This window comes from Antechinus flavipes, chromosome 4, assembly GCF_016432865.1.
Source record: "Antechinus flavipes isolate AdamAnt ecotype Samford, QLD, Australia chromosome 4, AdamAnt_v2, whole genome shotgun sequence".
Taxonomy (NCBI): Eukaryota; Metazoa; Chordata; class Mammalia; order Dasyuromorphia; family Dasyuridae; genus Antechinus; species Antechinus flavipes.
The window spans coordinates 368680117-368702509 of record NC_067401.1 but is presented as its reverse complement, the minus strand read 5'-3'; the positions used below and the strand labels follow the sequence as shown (position 1 = coordinate 368702509).

The 22393-nt window shown below is 32.5% G+C and overlaps 1 protein-coding gene across 3 annotated transcripts in view; it reads right to left on the bottom strand.

Annotated features, from left to right (window-relative positions):
- GPATCH2 (G-patch domain containing 2) overlaps nucleotides 1-22393 on the bottom strand; it is a 452239-nt gene that overhangs the window by 28415 nt on the left and 401431 nt on the right. The window lies entirely within an intron of this gene.

Sequence of the window (22393 nt, the reverse complement as noted above, 5' to 3'; positions counted from 1 at the left end):
TGATGTGGGGCTGACAGGGACTGGGGCAGGCAGTGTCAGATGGAATAATTTTAAAGGAAAGACAACAGGAACTTGTCGCCTCATTGTATGCATTTACAAATAGAGGCTTTTCAGAGTATTAGGCCTAGTTAAAGCTGCCCTCTGGATAAAATGTGTTCCCAAGCAGCCTCAGACAAGCTCCAGAGGAGAGACAAACAGATGTGACTATGGTCCCTGGCGTTTGGCAAGAACACTCACTGTCAGTTAGAAACATATAAGCCTGGACAGGGCATCAGCTGCACAACAATGAAGCAGGCCTGCAAGTGTCATCACCACAGCAAAGTTGTGGCAGAGGAAAGTAAAGGGGCTGCAAAAGCCAGGCTAGTGTGAACCTGCTCTAGTAGGTCAAAACTGCTTCTGTACCACCCCTACTCCTACCCCTCCAAGTCTTAGCAGCAGTTTGTCTCCCACACATTAAATAGAACAACTAAAAGGCATAGCTATAACATTCAAAACAGGGAAACTTCAACTTAATACATTAGTAAACACAAGAGTAAGAACTGGTTGAATGACTAAATAATTCTAAATAAATTGTTGTCTCTTAGATTTTAAATGTTAACTAGGGACAGCTCTGTTTTAAGCATCTATCACCTTATACTTGAGCAGGACAGAGCTATATAATTCATGCAATGCTATGCTAAAGGCTGTAGGGATATTCCCAAGCAAATAAGAGGCCTAACAGGCTGATTAAACTCCACTAGTTTCTAAACTCTAGTCTTATGGGAGGAGAGAGGGGTGGAACTGTGCTCACTATTTAAGATAGTGTCCAGTTGGTGATCCGTCTTGGATGGGTGTTGAGAAGAGACTGGTTAATTGTACTTATTTTAAATGAAAATGTAAACATATGAGCAGCAGGCTGAGAAAATACTCATGTACAATACCTTAAAACTAAATACTCCTAAAAGTTCTACTTCAATGAATGTGTGTATGTATATGTGTGTGTGTATAGAGTAGAAAATTAAATTTATCTGTAAGATGAACACATTATTGGTATTAGTTATTATTTATATAACTTTTCCTTAATCTCAAAGAGTTCAATATTGAAAAATGGCACGACATACAAGTTGTAAGTCATGATTGTATATTTTTGTATATATAGATTATATTTTTTAAATCAAAGCTTTTATTTTCAAAATATATTCGTGGATGACTTTTTAACATTGATCCTTGCAAAACTTTATGGGATTGTATATTTTCAATACTAGCTTCATATAGAAATGTTTGATGGTTGTAAGATATACTTATAAACTTTGGCCAGTTACCTCATATTGCGAGCTGGCAAGATTGGGAATTGGGTCCTCATTTTTTAGTCACCAAGATTCTAGTAGTTTCATCATGACATTTTGAATTTTTGGTGTAATCTTAATTTTTTGGTGTAATTTTTGGTGTAATATATATATCAATTGGAAGATAATTTTGCTCTTTTCCATGTTTGGTTCTCACTATTACTTAAGTGGAAAAACCATAACCTTAAGGAAGTGACTTTTAGTATAGGCTGTAGTGGGAACTGGCTCTGGGGGTGTATTGGTGTTTTTTTTTTTTTTTTTAAGCTTCCATTTATAATTTAGTTCTCATATGAGGAGACATAGGGGCATAATGGAGGCTCCTTTTAAAATTTTCCAAAGCATTCTTTGAAAATTTTTTGTAGATAATTTGTATCTTAACTTCTTTTGTTACCAAATGAATTTCCCTCCACAATTGTTTTTCTTTTCTCAAAAGATGAAAAATTAATACTGTTCTTAAATATTTGGGTTGGGTTCCAGAAAAAACAGAAAATTTTGGAACTACCATAAGTATTTTTTCCAATGAATGAGAGTAAAACAGCATAACACAAATTCATGGTTATAGTTTAGCATACATGTTCTACTGATGACAATATAATTTTTTGTTTGGGAAGGGGAAGAAATTACATTTCCTCTGATTTTACATTAGTTTTCATTTAAAGTTACTTCCCTATCTCTTTTGGGTGTTCTAACATATTGTCACATATAAACAAAATAAGTAAGATGAAAGGTTCAAGCTTGGTAGAAATTTAAGTATTAATTTAACAATTTAAATAAATATAGTAGGATACAGTAAAGGCTAATTATTATGATCTGCCATACATGAATATCAACAAAACTTTACGACAATTCAAGTACTGCTCTTTCCCCCAAAGCATCTTCTATGATTTCAAGAAGTTTGAAAAGCTCCAAATGTGTGTGTATGTATGTATATATGTATATATATATGTATATGTACATGTGTGTTTATGTATATATGTATGTATGCATGTACATCCCATCAAGGCTTTTCAAACTTCTTAAGGTTAATGAACAAGAAAGTTCTGTGGCAAAATGTTATTGTCATGTATGACAAACAATAATGACTTAAACATCACAGCTTTTCAAACTTCTTGAAGTCACAAAATCTCCTTTCATTCATTATTCTTATATATTGTGTGGTCTTGAAGAAGTCTGAAGAAAAAAATCTTTTTTAAAAGCATATGAACATTAATTTTCAATAGAAATCCTGAAAGTTTTACTGAGTCACACAATGTGTGGCATAAAACATTAATAATGTGTGGAAGTAATTTATCCAATAAAATATGTATTTGAAAGGCCTATATGCCTTTGAAAACTTTCTGAAGTCACAGTTTACTTTTCAAGGAAAAGGTTATAGAACTTTTAAGTGACCAAATTTTATTTATCTAGAGATTAATTTATAAAGTTATTGGCATTTATTTGATTCTGTCCTGTTCTATAAAAGAATCATACATTTGGTATTTTATTGTAACCAAATACAATGCTAATAAAACGATATGTGTGTGTATGTATATATACACATACACCTAGATTTAAGCTCTTTGTGGGCAGGGATTATGTTTTTTATTTCCTTTGTAATCTGAGTGACATAGAGAAATATTAAGTATATAAGGTAAATAGAGTGATCTTAGAAACTATTGAAGATATAAACAGTGTATTTAGATGTGACATTTATTTTCTTTTCATCAGTGAACATACATTCAATGGCTCAGTGGATAGAGCACTGGGCTTGGAGTTAAGAGACCTTAGTTCAGATCCTACCTCAGATACTTACTCCCTATGTGACCCTGAGCAAATAGGGATAATAATCATTCCCAACATAAAGTTTTTGTGATGGTTTAACAAAAACAAACAAAAAAAAATCCTAGTAATTGTAGGTAGATGGGTAGGTGGGAGAACTAGTTAAGACTCTAGTAGAAGATGAAATTTGATTTGAATCTTGAAGGAAGCAAAACAGTAGCAGTGAATCGAGAGAATATGCTTGGGAGACAATAAATACATAGGCATAGATTCAGACTGTCAGTCAACTAATGTTATTAAGCATTTATTATGTGCTGACCACTGTGCTAAGTTATGAGTAACTAACTGAAAGGCATGTATGATAGAATCATGAAGAGTTTTCTGGTTGGTATAGGAGCTGGAAGGACTGACTATGAGAAGAGATTGAGACAAACCTGAGGATGTGTACAAAAAGTTAGAATATGTTGCTGTGGGCTGCTGAATGGAAGAGTCAATCATCAATTGTATTCCTCTATCCACCATTAATTTGTGAATGCATGATACTTTCATTTCTTTTGCTCTTCTTGTGTTTATTCTTTCTAGATTTTAGATTAATGAGTTTATTGAGAAGGTATTTATGATATTATGACTTCTGCATTTCAAAGGAGCCATCAGATGTTTCTTCAGTGACTGAGATTGGTAGCAGAGTCCACTAGAGCTGAAAGCAATTATAGCTTTTATAGTGAGAGCAGTTGAATCATTTGATTGATCCAGACTTATCAGCTAAGACATGGCATACTGGAAAAAGGCTAGCTGAGCATGGGAACAACTTGTATATTGAACGTGGTGGTTCTTCATGAAGATAGGAGAAGACTCCTAGCTCCCCACGGGTATGCTTTTGCAATTTATGCATGAGCTCATTCTTCCAAGGAACTAAGAACCGAATTAAGGGATAGAATGTCCTCCATTTGGGGGAATGTTTTTTGTAATACCTGTACTTGCTTATTCTTTTGCAGTAAAAAGCTAACTGATGCATTGGTGAATATTAAAAATATTAGTATCTCACAGTTACCAAATGACAGATCCCAAGGGGGGTAATCTCAGCTCCTATGGAATCCTTTCCATCTTTAGAGAGGGAACTGCAGAATAAGACCAGAAGAGGCTCTACACAAATAATGAAAATATTTAACCTTACTTCTCATGGATTTATTTATTGTCTCCCATTGATATATTCATAGGTCCCTATCATGTTTTTTATATGGTCTGACTCAGATGATAACTTTCTAGAAAGTAGAGGTAATAATTGTATGATGTACCAAAAATAATACGAAATGAAGATAGGTACTTGATAAATACATAAAAAACAGATCACTAATGTTACACTCAATTAACAAAGTTATGTTGAATTAGGGATAACAATGATGCTTTTGAGCATCTTTTTTTTTTCTTTTTGTAATCAATAGGAAGCCCAAATTTATTGTTTGTTTGTTTGAAATGTGTCAGCATTTGAGAATTTGAGAATCAAGGACTCGTTTTTATTTCTATTTATTTCTAACCCTCAATGAAAGTACAAAGCCTATCAAATTATTGAGAAAGGCATTTTCATTAATACTATCCTATGAGCTCATTACTAGACATTTTTTCCCTGTTACTTCAGTGTGCTTCTTGCTTTAAGAAGTATCTGCTTCCTCACATACAGTGTACTCTATGCCTTATCTGAACCCCAAAGTGACTGTTGTGATCTAATTACATCATGCCTCGAAATGTTAATAAACATATACCTTGTTCTCCCTGAACAGCTCATTTCAAGGCTTCTCCTCTTTGCACTTGTAATGTGTTAAGCCATTTGGCAGCTTATATGTTTATGATGTTACACAAATGATCCCTAAATGATGGTAGTGATTGTTTCAAGTATTTCAGGCAGTAATTAGAATTTTGTGAGTGAGGCTATTCTGACATCTGGGAAATTTTTCACTTTTTTATACAGGAAATTAGTCTACAGGGTTTCTAAAATGCTATTTAGTGTACTTCAATTAAATAAGCTTCCAATGGCACTGATACTGATATCATTATTCAAGATTGTTTAAAACAATCTGATTTGCCATTATACTTGAATACCTTCAAAGTTAATTTTTTTATTGTATTATGCTGCAATATCCTTCTGTATATGTTTGTTTATCACAAAGTAGTTGTACAACAAATTAATTTGATTCCTGAATATCATACATAACTCTGTAATTTGAAAACTTTAGATGACATATTTGGCATATGGGTTTAAATGACAATTATGCTGACTAAAGTATACCTAAAATAGAATGAAATAAAGATAATACTGATGAAATATCTTGAAGGAATTAAAAAATTAACAAATAGTTTTCACACTGAGATCCTTATCTATGAGGCTTGTCTCACCACAAAGCTCCATCCCCTTTCTTTTCAAGAATCAAAATTCTCAAATTTGCATTTGATTTCCCTTCCCTTCCCATATTATCCACACATACTCTTCACCATCATAGTTAAGACTATTCCTTCCACTCTCCATCCTCATCCCCATCCCTCATCTTACCCATCAGCACAAATTTGGAAATGGGGATAGGAAAGCAGGCAAGGAGCTTCTTCTTGCCTCCACTTTAACAAAATCATTTGTCATCAATGTGTTGGTTACAGGAGAAGTGTCATTCAGATCATGTAGGAGTCTAAATCTCCTAAGTATTAAGGTGTGCTTTATGAGCAAAGGTGGTTGCACTCCATTAAGATTAGGTACATCTCAGATATTCTTAACTCCTTTTATACAATTAATGTGTAGAGAATGGTCTCTTTTTTATTAGGGACTATATCTGGAAATGGCCCAGTGAAAAATTCAGCCCCAAATGAAATCCTTAGGTTTATTTATTTATGGACAGATTCCAGGTAGGAAAGACTCTTTTCCCTTTTCTTTTTACAGAATTCTTGTTCACTGGGAAGGGGCTTAGAGTTCCTTTATAGTGGTTTGTGAAAATTGGCTACTTCAGTCTTTTTCAATTGATCAATCAAGACTGGAGTTCAGGAGAGAGATTGGGGCAGGGAAGGCAGATCTGAGAAGTGTCAGCATAGAGATGGTAGTGAAATCCATGAGAGCTAATGAAATCATCAAGTGAAGTGGTATAAAAGGAGAGAGAGAAAAGGTCCCAGGACAGAATGTTGATATCTACAGGGAGAGGGTGTTATCTGGAGGCAGATCCAGCAAAGGAAATAGGACCTATACCCTAACTGCCTCAGTAAAGGATTATTCCTGGGCTATAGATTGTCTAGTCTGTCATACTACTGTTGCAATTCATCAAATTTTTAAGCTAGCTATTTGTATTACCATGGAATCTAAGTCAAACTGTCCATTTAGCATTCCTACTATGTAACCTATCTAGCAAGTATGGTCCAATTTGTAAACTTTTACTATGTGTATACTGTGATTTTACTTAAATCATGTACTATGTTCCAGGCACAATGCCATAAAATAATGTTTACTTGTGGAAAATTTATTGTGGTCAATCAATTATAATTAGAGACATTAACTAAAAGCTTTGGTATTTTTGTTATCAACCACTGCTTTGCAAATAATTTGTTGCCGGTGATTTTTTTACTTTGAATTAGAACTCTATATTATATTTCAATAATGATTTAATCATGAAAAGAATCATAGAATTTATCTGATCTACTTCCTTATCTTCCTAGACATAAGTATATAAATGTTCACATATAGGGGGTTTATAATACATGCAATTTAGTTAACCCCAAAATGCTTTTCTTATGATAGTTTGAAACTTTACTGGGAAAAATATACAAAAATAATGTTAATGTGATTGTGCTTGATCAGAGAATGGATCTTCACTCCCAACCAAGCATCATCAAATTTTGTTAGGGATATTTTATCTGAAAAATTTATCATTCTTTACTTGTAGTTTGAATATATAGTGGGTTGCATTGCTTAGAAATACTCCTAAGCTGCAAAAGACAATGAATTGTATTTTCACTTCTAACTTATGTAATGTATATTTAGATTACAATGTACATCTTTATATTTATTTTTCTATTTATGTTCTTAATATCCCTCACTTATCTTTTTTTGTTGAAATACCAAGTGATAAATGATTATATTTGATGTATTTTTTAAAAGTTATATATATATAAGTATTCCCAACTATACAAAAAGTTGGTTTCAAAACTAAGACACTAATAATAAAGGTTCCAAAACAAGACTAAGTTTGAGAAAACATGATATAATTTTTTTATGACCTACAACTAAGACTCACCAAAGTAAAACTGTACTGAGTCATTATGAAAATAAGGGAGCAATATCTTACTCTAGGTTAGCTATCATGTCCACCAAATTTCTAACTAATATTTGTAATTACTCTTCTTGCTTCTGGATAAAAATAAATTGTATATTATAATGTGAATACAGCAATACATTTCTATCCAAACTGTGAAAGTGAAATAGATCCATATAGTTTCTAATACCTATTTTTATTTGTTGTACCACTACAAAAGGAAAAAAAAGTGCAAGATTCATTTTCAGTTAATAAGGACTAAATGAATTTCATACAAGTCTGTCATGAAAACCAATACAATAGAATATAGCAACAGAATACTGCCAGAGTGGATTCTATTATACAACTAATTCTCACACATTGTTATTTCACAGATCACTTGCTACTACAAAAGAAAAACAAACTCACTAAAGTTAATGGAGTCCCACAAAAATCCTACTCTAATGCCTTAATATAGGATGGGAATAATCCTGGAATCTCTGCAAGCAAAGTCTAATGCCTTGTAGGTTCTACCAAGCTCTAGGGACTTTGCATATGGGTCTTACGTTTGCTGTAAGAAGGCAGGAATAACTAATAACTGTGAAGAAAATGACCATGAGAAAGTTGGCCATAAAATAACTATTTTGATCATTTCAACTTGGAAAAATAATGTTAAAACAAGTCTTAATATTAGGTAGCTCCCCCTCCCCCCCCACATTTTGAATCCACAGAGACAATGGTGCAGTGCCAGAAATTAGTGCAAAGAGCGCTAAGAGTCATAAGAGTTAGATGTGATGGTTCCATGAATGAAAGTTGCAAATAAGTAGAAGATTTTTCCAAGAGGAATTTATAAAGAAGTTTGAATCATCATATACTCCAAATGGCACACATAACATGATTTCATAGGACACTTGATCATAAACTTACAATTTCATTTTAAGTTTGAGCAAACAGATCATCAAGAATATAATCATAGGTTATGTGTTACAGCCCTAACACCCATGTTAAAAGATGAAGCAATAGACAAATTTTAGGAAGAAGTTGAGAAAATACTTTCAAGTAAATCAACACATTCCTTAATTTTGACTTAAATGTGAAGATTGACAAGGATGGATGGTAAAATCAATGTCAGAAAATATTTGGCATTAAGAAATACAAAGTTATTATTGGTGTGTGATCACTCAACAGGTCAGAGTAAAGTAAAAGTAAAAATCTTTAAGACTAAAAAAAAAAAAAAAAAAAAAGGAAAAGTGAAAATATGACTTGATAATAGTTGCTATAATCTTACCAGTTTAAACAAAATGGTGATTCTGAAAAAAAAACTGAAAATAAAAATATGTAAAGATAATGAATCTATAATTTTTCTCACAGAAGGGGGGAAACACAACAACAACGAGACCACAAAGGGTCAACAAATTCTTAATCCCTTATAAAACACAGACACATAGTAACCAATGGTCATACTGGTTTGGAATGTAAGTTTGTTTGCAAAAAAGAAAAAAAAATCTAGAAGAATATGATTGACACATAAGACATTTAAAAAAAAAAGTTGAGGCAAAATGTGCCCTTAGAAACTTGGCGTGGGATCTAGAGAAGGCAGACCAACATAAATGTTTGTAAGTAAAAGAGATGACAGATTAACAGAGATAGAAAGGAATTCAGAAGCTCTCTAACCAAGAATTCTGATGGCCTCGATTTGAAGACCCCCTAAAAGGGAAACCCAATATTTGCTAAATTAAACCATAGAATTCTAATTTTTAGCCAATTTTTCCTTACATAAAATCTAAATCTCTTCCTTTTTTTCACTTCCTCATACTGCTGCTAATTCTGCCTTTTGGTTCTTTTTTCTAAAGCAAGTAAAACAAAATCCTTTCCCCACTCATGACAATGCTTCAGATTATTGAAAACATCTATGACAGTCTTCTCTCCTCCACATGAAACACTTCTTATCCATTTAGCTAATCTTCATATGGCAAAAGCTCTCAAAAGCTTTCACCATCATAGTCTTTATGTCTGTATGTATTAATGTCCTTCATAAAATTGGGTGTCCAGAACTTTAAGTCAGAATAGGGTAGAACTATTACCTCCCTGTTCCTGGACACTATGACTTCTTTAATGTAATATAATAAGGTACTTTTTGGAAGGATGGTATACTACACCTTTGATTCATTTTGAATTCTCAATCTACTAAAACCAGATATATGAAATGGAATATATCTGTTATAATTTCCATACTGATCTATTTTTATTACTGACAATATTGCAACTATTACATTTGGACTATATTGATTCACTTATCCAATCTACTTTGAATGGCAGTGGTATTAACTAACATAAAACCAATAAGAATCATTGGATCTAACTAAATATGTATAAAAGAAGTCTGCTTTAGAAGTACTATCATTCCAAAAGTGCTTAAATTTATCTTTATTAGTAGAATACTACAAAATAGTGAAGATCACAAGTATTATTTATTTTTATCATGGGAACTAGAAGATATTAGCAGTTGTTAAATGATTTGCCTAAATTTTTAGAATGAATTAGGATCATAGGCATATAGAATTTGAGTTAAGAAATATCCTAAATTTAGTCCAAACTTTTCATTTTATAGAAAAAGATACAGAGGCCTAGAGAATTTAAGTGATTTGTTATAGTTGTATAGGTAGTAAGCTCCTCTGATTCTGAACCCAATTTTTTTTCCTGATGGTACCATGCCAATTTTCATTTTATGCAGGAAATGGATTACACAGGAATTAAGGGTATCCTTGAATATAATATAAGAATGGAATAGACTTTATCTGATTATTTTTATAACATCTTTACAGTCATATAATTGTCAGATAACTATAGAGACTAGAACATACCACTAAATTTATAGTTTGTTAATTTTTTCAGAAGCAATTTGTTGGATCAAAAATTCTACCAACCCATATCTTATATTTTCATGCATATATCATATTAAAGAGTCCATACTAGCTACATATACAGATGGGTTTGACAGGCAGATACAACAAGGTACAAAAGTGACTGATTTCTTCTATTAGATTTCAATTCTTAAAGGACAAGATCTGTATAGTCTATGTGTTTCTGTTTGTCCTACTGTGATGAACTATACAAGAATTTACTGAATGAAATAACTATTAGCTAATTCCATTACTAACATGAATTAGTTTTAGTAAAGAGTAAAACTATTATTAATATTAACACTGTAACTAACCTACTTGTAAGACCACCTATAGTGATGTAGTTGAAGTATGGATGACATTTATTTTCTTCATTAATAAATACTTTACTCTTTTTGTGTTTTTATTTTTATTTTTATATCGGTAGAGGTGGGTGGCATGTTTTTGAAGGTCTGCCTATGACTAATGTTCAATATTTGTTTTCAAGTACTTTGAACATTCTTCCTATAGAGTTAAGATATTTATTTTGAAAGAAGGATTTGTTTAGATAAACATTTTGAACAGAGTAGACACATAACAGATGATTGTTAAATGAATGTGATAGATAATCTTTGCTAAGTATGCAGTCAAATTAATGATTTTGCTTTAAATACTTTCATTTGTCATTTGATTCCTAAGAGGCCACTAAGGTTCAGGTGGTACTATCCTCAATGGGAGTGGAAAATGTAAACCACAGAGAGGTCAAACAGTTTTTTCAAGATCATAAAGAGCCAACATTAAGCAACTGTTCTGATTCTCAACCCCAATCTCATCTAGGCTAGATTTTGAACTATTAATAGTGTAGATAAACACAAACAGTTATTATTCAAAAACTATAATGGTATTAATTGAAGCCATAGAAATATTAGTAACCCATCTATCCACATCACTTTTTTTTTTCTGGTAAATTTATTTATTTTTACAACACATTGCTTTATGAATCATGTTGGGAGAGAGAAATCAGAACAAAAGGGAAAAATTATGAGAGAGATTAAAAAAAAAGTGAACATAGCAATTATTGATTTACATTCAGTTGTAACACTTTCTCTAAAATGTAATATTCTCTCTTGAGGTTTTCTTGGGGTCTCTGGAGGCAGCCTTCCTTTCTGTTCAGTGATCACTACAAGTACAGCCAGGGATTAAAGTCCAAATCCTTTAATTGTCTCTTTCCAAGTCTTGTCTCCTTTCCTGCAGCCTGGTTAGCTTTCTTATAGTCCAGATCCTTTATTATCTCCTTGCTGGAGATGGGCAGCTTTCTGGAGAGCCTTTCACCCTGGCCGTGGTTCCAAGAGCTTGAGCTCCTACCTGGCTTCTCTGGCTTCTGAATGTCCCGCACTGAATCCTGGCTAAGGCTCTGAGAGCTTCTAGTACGCTTGTCCTCTCTGGCCCTGAGAGCTTCTTGCTTATATGCTCCACAATGAGTTTATACCAATCATTATATCACTAGGAAACCATTATTTGTTGTAGGATTAAATCAATGCTAAACTAGATTTAACCATTTTCTCCTCAATTCCACTTAGTACCTTGTTTCAAGTTCTGGCCCATAACATCTCCTTGTAGGATTAAACCAATCATACTGAACCATGCAAAATTAGATAATTATTGTCTCTATCAATTCCAGTGACTTAGCACCTTGTAAGAATCCTTTGTTTCAAGTACAGAGTTCTGGCCCATAACATTCAGTCTTCTTAGTTTTTTTCTGGAAGCAGATAGCATTTTATGTCCAAAGTCTATTTATTGGGATTGCTTTGGATATCTGAATCACTGAGAAGAACCAAGTCTTTGATAGTGTATCACTGCATATTTTTGCTGTTGTTGTGTACAATGTATTCCTGGTTTTGCTTATTTCACTTAGCATCAATTCATGTAAATCTTTTCAGGCCTTTCTAAAATCAGCTTGTTCATCATTTTTTAAAAAATAAAACAATAATGTTCCATTATCTTCATATACCACAACTTGTTCAGCAATTTCCTAAATGATGGGCATCTACTTATTTTTCAATTCTTTGCTACTACCAAAATAGCCACTACAAACATTTTGTACATGTGGGTCCTTTTCCCTCCTTTATGATTTCCTTGGGTCAAAGGATATTCACAATTTGATAGCCCTTTGGGCAGAGTTCCAAATTGCTCTCCAAAATGTTTGCCTCATTTCACAATTCCACGAACAATGCATTAGTGTCCTAGTTTTTCCACATTTCCCCCAACATATATTTTTTCAACGTTATTTTTTCCTGTCAGCCAATCTGAGAGGTGTGTGTGGTGTGATGTGAGGTGTGAGGTGGTACCACAAAACTGTTTTAATTTGCATTTCTCTAATTAATAGTGATTTAGAGCATTTTTTCATATAACTATAGGTGGCCTTAATTTCATTATCTGAAAATTGTTCATAATCCTTTGATCATTCATCTATTGGGGAATGACTTGTATTCTTATAAACTTGACACAGTTCTTTATATATTTTAGAAATGAGACCTTTATCAGAAACACTGGCTGCAAAGATTTTTTTCCCCAGCTTTGTACTTCCCTTTTAATCTTGTTTCTGTTTTGTCTAAAAATAATTGTTTTGTATGTGTAAAAACTTTTTAATTTAATGTAATCAAAGTTGTCCATTTTGCCTTTCATAATGTTCTCTAGTTCTTCCTTGGTCATAAATTTCTCCCGTCTCCAAAGACCTGATAGGTATATTGTCCTTTGTTCATCTAAGTTGTCATTCATATTGCTTTTTACCCAGAACCTCAAAGAAAACTTGTACCTCTGCAGAAGGGTGAGTTGAGACAGAGAAGCATTAATAAGTACAATGTGTCATTGTAGGTAAAAGTTTGATCCAGAAATTTTATTGTCACATTCCATGGAAAAAGGTTTCAGACAGTGCATGTGGGATATTTTCAGAAAATAGATCATTCAACAGGGATTCTGTCCTCTCTTAGGCCAGGGACAGTTACTTAAGGGTGATCTCTAGGCTTGAGAAAATTGCATTGCTGAGAGATTTTTAATGTGAAGAAAAAAAAAAGTGTGGCTGAGATTAATTAGTTAAAAGTTTAGAAGACAGGATTGTTTTGTCCCAATGGAATTTTGCTGAATTCTTTGCCAAGCTGAGGTGTCATTTCTTAATTTCCTATTCTCCAAACCTGACAACAGTAGCTAAGATTCGACTCTTACTCTATTCTTCCACTCCCTAAAGAGTCATACTTTCATCCCAAACTAATTTCTTGTTAGCAACCTTTTATCCCAAATACCATCTATTCTTTAAAAACAGGACAAACCCATAGCTCTCCACTTTTCTGCCCAGGTATATTTTACAGAGTTGAAAGGGACCTTGTAGCATCTAGTTCAAGTTTTTTATTGCCAGATGAGAAAGCAGGTTGGAGAGATGAAGGAGCACCCAAAGTAGCAGAAGAAGTACTTGAATACAGGCCTCATCTCCATAACTGGTTCTCCATAACTTTCCACAAGATCTGGTTTCCCTGGCCAGGTATTTTTGGCAAGGATTTTTTTATTTGGAGTCAAAATGACTACTTCATTTTCCACTTAAATTTGAGGTTCTCTTGCCCCTTTCAAAGTATTTGATACAGCAGAAAAAAAAAATTGTACATTAAAGCAATCAGGGATCTTAAAAAAAAACAATCCCCAAATCAGTCTTGCTCACATGCCTTTCAATAGTAGTAATTTGTATTTGCCCATCTCTTTTGATTAACTTAATGAGATTGTTGTACCCAAGGAGGGCTCTTTACATAGGGAAAAATGGGAGAACCTACTCCCACAGACCCAGGTTAGAGGGACAGGCTGTTTTTGTGGGGTTATTCTTCCTAGCTAGTCTGTCTGCTTCAACCTTAACACCTGACCTTGGGCTTGTGACCTTGGCTGTTTCTGCAAAATAGGGAGATGAATTGCCATAGCTTCCTAGCTAAATGTTTTTCTATTCCTCCTTCCTCAACCCTTTGAATTTTTTCTTTTTCTCTTTGTTCTTCCTCCTTTTTCTACCACCTCAATTCATCCTTCATCTCCCTAACTTCTGGCCTGCCCAATATAGCAGCAACAGCCACTGCAGCCTACTTTACTCTTTTTAACTATCAGATAGAAAAAAGCAGTTGTAGTAGTAAAGGATGCTTGGGAAGACTTGGCATAGGGCTTCACTTTAATCCTGAGACTTCCAGAGTGGTAATGCTGGGCCCTAAGAATAATTTCAGATGAAACTTCCCTTAGTCATGATATTGCTTAATCCAAACAGCAAGTAAATTCTTACGACATTTATTGAATAGACTACTATGGTAGGTATTAAAGGGATACAAAATGATTCACTTGAAGTAAACATCCACAACGAACATCTCTAGGTAACCTATTTTGAAATTAAATTTAGTTCTTCATTAACAAGCACAACTCTTCTCCCACCCCAGTCTTAAAATACTCCTTGACTATAACTTGGTGTGAAAAGAGTTTAGAAAAATATGTATCTGAGCTTTATTGTCCGCTGAAAGGATAATGCATTGTTTTTTTTCCTTGTTTCTAATTAGTAATTTAAGCATATGTTCAGCATTTAACTCTAAATGTTTGCCTTTTCCCCAAGCTCTAAGACAGCTGTCCAAGATTTGAATGCCAGAAAACATTTAAATATCAACATCTGTTGAATTATGTTAATTTAGTGTAATATAATTGGGCATGAGTTGGAATTGATCAAAAGTATATGAAATAAACAAAGGCAAATCCTTGCCAATATCTTGGTATGCAAACAAGTCACTAAGGAATGAGGGAGAAAATACTTGTTTCTATAAGAAAAATGTAGTAGTAGTAGTAAAACTTTGATTGTGTATATGTATTTATTTGTTTTTAAGAACACAGACTGACTATTTAGTTAATGATAATAGTATTTGTTAAAACATTTTTTAGTATCTTAAATTTTTAGATTTTAAGATGTTAGCTGACTCTCTTCATTATGAACATATATGAAACAGATGAAGATATAATTAATAAGCTGATGTATGTGGGTTTCTATACTGTACTCACCTAAAGAGCTAATGGAACTAGCTAAAAAGTTCTGAAAAAAAGAGAATCCTGTGTTGCATATAGCGGCACTTTGATAAACACTTTTGTACCGGAAAGTGTTTTTGATGTAGTAAATGAAAGAAGTGAGTGTTTATGAATATTATGGAAAAGTCTATCAAGCAGCAGCGAGTAATCAATGTTCTTTTGACCTCATATGTTAATATTGATATTAATATATTGCAAAATTAAGATGCTTAACTTTCTTATTACAGTAATGTTGTACATATGCAAATGTGTAAAGTTCAATTTAAATTATATAAGTCTATATTATCAACATGCACCTAAATCTACTAATGTTGAAATTATAATCCATGCAATAGCTCCACAAGCTGCTCTTTTATCATTCTGTAGATGCATCTTAATCATTTCCTAAAGAAAACATCTATGGGACTGAAAGGTTAAGTTTAGTGTCCATGCCCATTTAATCACTGAATCAATTTGAAATATGCCAATGGTGAAACAGACACCTGTCCTTAAGGAAATGGATTTAGGTCCACAAACATTTTGACTACAGGTCACGGAGCAGCCTTCAGATGGAAAGTACTTTTAATCATTATTGACCATAGCTAAATTTAACTGGCGCTCTAGTGGTAAAAGGCTATGTATTCATTTAGTATCCTAAATTATCTAGTTGTTCATCTACTGGATTTCAGGCACTGGGCATACATGTACTTTACCTAGGGATTAGTTGATCCCTCTTCTCATTTAAAAAAATGCCAGATTAAGATAACTTATTTTCTAAATGACAAATTTGTTCTTTGGGATTGTCTGATATAATTGAATACCAACCTTTCAAAAATCTAATTGGCTCATACTAATTTTATTTAGTATAATCATGAATTAAAGTAACATTCTGTAATCATTAGTTTAAAAATCTTGGCAGGCAAAGTTAGAATTTCATGATGCCAAAAGGACAGGAGGGAAGAAATTAGTAATTTGTGAATTGTGCTACTTTTTGATATAAAATTTTGGTCTTGTAAAGTGAAACAGATTAGCTAAATCACTTAAAATGGTTTTCTAAATGCTACTTCTAAATATATTTACCTTTTTTCTACTATAAGTATCTTAGAAATTTATCTTAAAAATCTTAAAATATTTTTAATTAGAACTATATCCAATAAAAATGAAATAAAGTATAAAAATATTTTCTTTTGTTTTTGCTGAGGCAATTGGGGTTTAGTGACTTGCCCAGGATCACACAACTAGGAAGTATTACGTGTCTTAGGCCAGACTTGAACTAAGGTCCTCCTGATTCAATCTATGCATCTAGCTGCCCCTATTCAAATATTTTCTAGCAGTTCTCACATATATACAACAGTAGAATGAAAAAAGTACTCTTATAATTTTAAGCCTAATGAAAGTCTTTTAGAATTAGGAAACAATAAAAATCTTAGTGAATGTGAAAAAAAGCAATACAAATTACAAATCAGATGTGAAAAAGTTATTATGTTAGAAAAACAAAAAAAATTTCCATCTAAATTTTGGCTTTTGAATATGATTATGTTTTGATCATGAGAGAATTTGTTATAGAATTCTGAAATTACAAAGATAGAAAGATATATGATTTTCATTCTTAAATCACTTAAATAAGGAATCATTTCCTTTTGTTGATACTATAATTTCTATGAAAGGCCACTTTAAACAAATAAAGTGCACGTAATTAACCAGTAGTTTAATGTACAGTTTTCCTATTCCAATTTATTAACAGCTGCTCAAAAATGTAGTAATTAATGGTTTCATTTATTTTTGGCAAACCTGCAATGCAACAAATAGTTTTGTATCTGCTACAAATTAGAAGTCTTTCCTAAATAACAGATGACACTGTGGGAAAAAGGGAGCAGGCACAATCCTTGCACATCTTTGTCTCTTTAGAAGATCAAATAAAGAGCAGCTGTAATTCTATTTGTCACATCTGTGTAACAAAATACAGTGATTTGTATCATTGGATGAAAACGAATGAGTTCTGTTCTAATGTAAATAGGAATTTTCTTTCTATCCTGATATAAAAAAACTGAAGTGATATATATATACATATATATATATATATGTATATATATATTAATATAAGGCAATAATGGAGTTTGTTTTGAATCTCTTGTCAAATCTTGGCATTTTCTCATTTGAAGAGACTCTTTTAAATACTAGTTGGCTATCTGAGGAGCAATAAAATATAATTACTGAAAAATAATTTGTTTATTCTATCTACCCAAACTATTAACAGATCAAACCAGAAATGAGAACAAACAATATTTGGGATCTATCGTGTCATCTGGTTATATCTAGCTGGATAATCACAGTTTTAAAGAACAATGTCAAAGTCTGATACTTACAAAACATTATTTGCATTTAAAATGCAAAGATTCCTAATAAATGCTTAATTATCTTAAAAAAAAACAACTTGTCAATATCTGGAATAAAAATGCTTTTACTTGACTTTAATCATTTGCTAAAATGTCAGAGGCAGGTATTTGTATTCCTGTCCAACAACAAAAAAATCTGAACCCAAAAAAGCAGTACAAATAACCAAAGGGAAGCAAAATCACAGCTCTAAAAGGTTAGGTGTTGTTGAGTACAATTTTATTTTGCAAACTTTAATTCAGTTAAATGGTAGGAAAATATAAACACTGCCATTTGAAAACGAACACTACACAAAATCAAAGGATACTTTTGGTATTCTTTCAAGATCTTCCTTCATGTAGTCTTTTAAAAATATTATTATCAGAAGTGATTCCCCCAATCCTTTGGATTCTGAAAGTACTTGGCTTATTATCTCTTATGACTTTTCATTACCCACTTATATGTGAATGTGTAAATTTCACTTTTTTTCTAGTAACTAATAAACTATTTGTAGGTAGAGATCACATCTAATTTACTTTTATATTTTTATTGTCTATAATGGAACCTTGCATATAGGTGCTCAGTAAATATTGACTTGAATTAAAAAAAAAAGCTGTGCAAAACCTTTTTGATACAGAGTACTTTTAATACAATTAATACACAACATATTAGTTAATAGCTTACACTTATATAGCATTTTGAGTTTTCCAAAATATTTTACTCAGAGAAACAGAAACCTTACAAGCTACATAGTACAATCACAATCCATTTTATGGAAGAAATTCTAGATCTAAGAGTTTGAGCAATTTGCTCAGCATGCCACAGCTGGGTTCAGAACTGAATTTCAAATCAACATCTTTTCTGAGAATGTTAACTATTTTTTCACTATAAAATGCTACTAAATAACTAACAAAAGAAGAAGAACATGGAGGACTTAACTTTGAGCAAAATAATGTGCATATGAAAATACTGATTCAATTACCAGCAGATATCAAATCTTTGCTAGATTTATTTAAGTTGGGAGAACTGGAAGTTCAGGGGAGGAAACTTGAATAATGAAGAGATCTAAAATAATGAGGTTTTGTAAATTCATTTTGGATTTTGCTAGTGATAACTGGCTTATGTTTAGAGGTATACATTGAAGGGAGATAAAAGCTTATTTGAAAAAGAGAAACATTTTCAGAAAGATACTCATAATTGAAATAGTGAGTGGTATCCAAGGGTAGGAGAACAAGCTAGAAGGGCAACCATTTTCCCTGTGGGCTAGGTTTGAAAGGAAAGCCATATTCCAGAAAAGATACACACACACACACACACACACACACACACACACACACACACACTTTTAAAATATAGACTATAATCTTGTAATTTTTAAAAATAAATCTAATCATTCTGTTTAAAGATTAAAAAAAAAACTTTATAAATAAATAAGAATTCAAAGGGCAGCTAAGTGGCACCGTGGGACAGTGCCAGGTTTTAAATCAGGAAGACTTCTTTTCTTGAGTTCAATTTGGCCTGAGACACTTACTAAATATTGTGAATCTATGCAAGTCACTTAACCCTGTTTGCCTCAGTCCCTCATTTGTAAAGTATCATTGTCAAGAAAACCCCAAAAGAGGTGACAGAAGAGTCAGAAATGACTGAAGCATAAGACTTCAAATAATTCATGGAGAAAAGCCTATACTTGAAAAAAATCCATTCAGTATAAAGTACAGTGAAATCCTGAAGAGTTAAGTAATTAATGCTTGAGTAGAAAAATGAGTATGCAAAAATCTATTAAAAGTCACTGTTGGGATTTTAATGTAAGAGGTGAACTGTTAAAGAGAGATTAAAGACAAATATGGTGCTGTATTTATAGTAGACTCACTTCTCAGGTTCAATCATGTCTGTTTGTGTTAAGTCTTGAATAAAATGCAAGTATTCATGTTGGACATTAAAAAAGCAAAGGGATATAGTTTTTTTTTCCTTTTCCAAAGGATAAAACAAGTGCTTTTTGAACCTGATTCAATATATATGATAACAAACATTAGAAACATTGCCACTAAAAACAATACTAAAGAAGATTGTTAATTTTCAGTGCATTCTATTTGACATAATTTAAAAAATTCTAGTTATGGTACAATAAAAATCAGTGAAAGAATTATCTTTAATAATGAAAAGTTTAAAGTCTTTCTTTGCAGATAACAAGATATATAAGCTAGAAAATCCAAGAGTGTTGATAAAAACTACTTAAAGAAGCCCAGGGAAATATAATCAAATATAATAACAAATACAAAGATAAAGTAACAAAATTAATAAGTCAAAAGATAAAATATATGTTAGCAGGCTATATACTAAGCATTAGAGATACAAATACAAGAAGTCTGATAGTTCCTTTCCTTAAGGAGTTTATGTTCTGAGGGAATACTTCATATAAAGGAGGATTTGATTCCCCAGTTCCAGCTGGGGATCTTCATATAAAGAGAAGTAATAATGAATTATAAAGAGTGGAGTCATAGGTCAACTGATTCATGTCATCTTTTCAGAAATAATAGTGGAAAGCAGTAGGAAGGAAGTATGGAAACTAGGAAGATGGTTGGAATGAAGCATGGCATAAGATAGTCAATGCAATATTATGCCTTTGAAAAAGCATAAGAAATATAAACAAATATAGATTCAAATTTTAAAAATGTATTGTGAAGAAAGCAGAAATAGAGAAGCATATATAAGTGTGTGTATATATATATATGTGTATATATATATATATATATATACACACATACATATATCTTAAAAAGGCAAGACATTAATAATGGTCATAGTGAATAAATTATTAGTTCAGAGTTCATAGAAGTTATTACTCTTAATAGTTCACTATAAATAAAATTTTTAAACAGCTGAGATTATACAGAATTATTGGGGTTTGGAATTTTGTGGTGATTTCCAATTTTTGTTGTTTCTGTTTTTGCTGAATCACTGTTTATAACAAGATAATTACATGGTTCACTGCATAAAAGTGCTAGGCTTGAAGTCAGGAAGACTCATCTTCCTAAAGTCAAATCTGAGGGCAGACACTTAATTGTGTGATCCCAAGCAAGTCACTTAAGCCTGTTTGCCTCCATCTCCTAAAATGATCTAGATAATGAAACGGCAAACTATTTCAGCCAAGAAAATCCCAAATGGAATCACAAAGAGTTGAACACGACTAAAAATTACTGAATAACAATAAAAATTATAATAATTATTAATTTCTAAAAATGAAATCATAAAACAACCAAAGAATAGAAAAGGAATGATGATTTTCTGTCTCTGTGTATATGGTCATTTCTTTGTATAAAAATATACACCCTCTCATATTAGTATCCTTTATATCAATATTTGAGATGATGAAACGAAGATGACCACTACTATAGGTGCACCTGAAAAGTCTGGTGTATAGTATAGTACAGTATACTATATAGTATGCTATAGATATACCATATATAATATACTATAGTACAGTATAATCAGAAAGTCATGTTTGCTGTGCTGCCATAGCTATTATTTGTAGAGCAGCCTGGTATTGCATCCAATTTATCTCTTGCCCAATGATTTGCCTGACTCGTTTGACTGAAAAGAAAGTGCCCACTACACTTTCAATTGGGTTGTAGATTTCTTTTGTTTTCCAGAATTCTGTGGCTTTGATGTATGACTGGATAGTATGATTCCCTAAACCTCAGCTACTTAGTTTTTGTTAAAAGATAGTGTTAGCAGCTGTTGCAATTATTAAGTGCTTTCATGCTATCCTAGCATATTGGAAAGCTTTTTTGTTCCATATGAGTGTCTAGTCCAATGACTTTTTGGGGAAGGCATGGACTTGCTTTCTCCACTAGACAAACCATCTGGGATGGAGTTTTATCACAGATAAGGACCTAATATAGATCTATCACGGAGGAGATTGTGTCCATTAACAGTGTTGGAAACACTGTTTTGAAAAACACTTATTGAAACTGACAGTGGTATTGTGAAAATGTAACTGGACCCTTGGAGGTGAGTGTTTAGGCTGAGAAAAGCTGTTGTATGGCTGCCAGGGTAAACCAAAACTCTTGTTGTACAAGCTAACACAATGGTAGTTTATGAAATTGTTTGCATGGATGGTGGATGTCTTACACATGTCAGTCAGTAATGGCCCTAAGAATCTAACCATGGTTGCCCTGCCCAAGTAAGGAATTGGACAATGGCAACTTCTTTGCTTTCTTTTTTTTGGCTAGCTTTCTGTGTAATCCCTTTTCCCTCTCCTCAGGGAAGCATAGTCTCTTTCACTTGCTTCTAATGTGATATCATGTCATTATTTTGTAGATTTCAGCTCCTAGACACTTCAGTCACCTCTGAGCAAAAGATCCTAAATATGGGCCTCAAAAGATCTGATGTGCAAGCAGCTTCCACAACAGAAGCCAAATCACTACTAATTTCAGAGAGGTAGTTTTTGTCTCAACTACTTCTTTGTCAAGTCCTAGATATTTTCTCAAAGATGACCTTGATTTAAATAAAAATTGGTTTTGAAAAATATCATATTAAAAATCTGAGAATAGATATACTGTTACAAACTGGAAAGTGAGATCAATTTTGCTTACCGAAGAAAAGAAATGTACCCATCCTCAACAGTATGTTATATGCAAGAATCAAAAATTACTCTATTTTTAAAGGGGATTATGTCTTCATTACTGTTTGCTCACTCTTGCTAATAATGAAAATCATTTGCAAA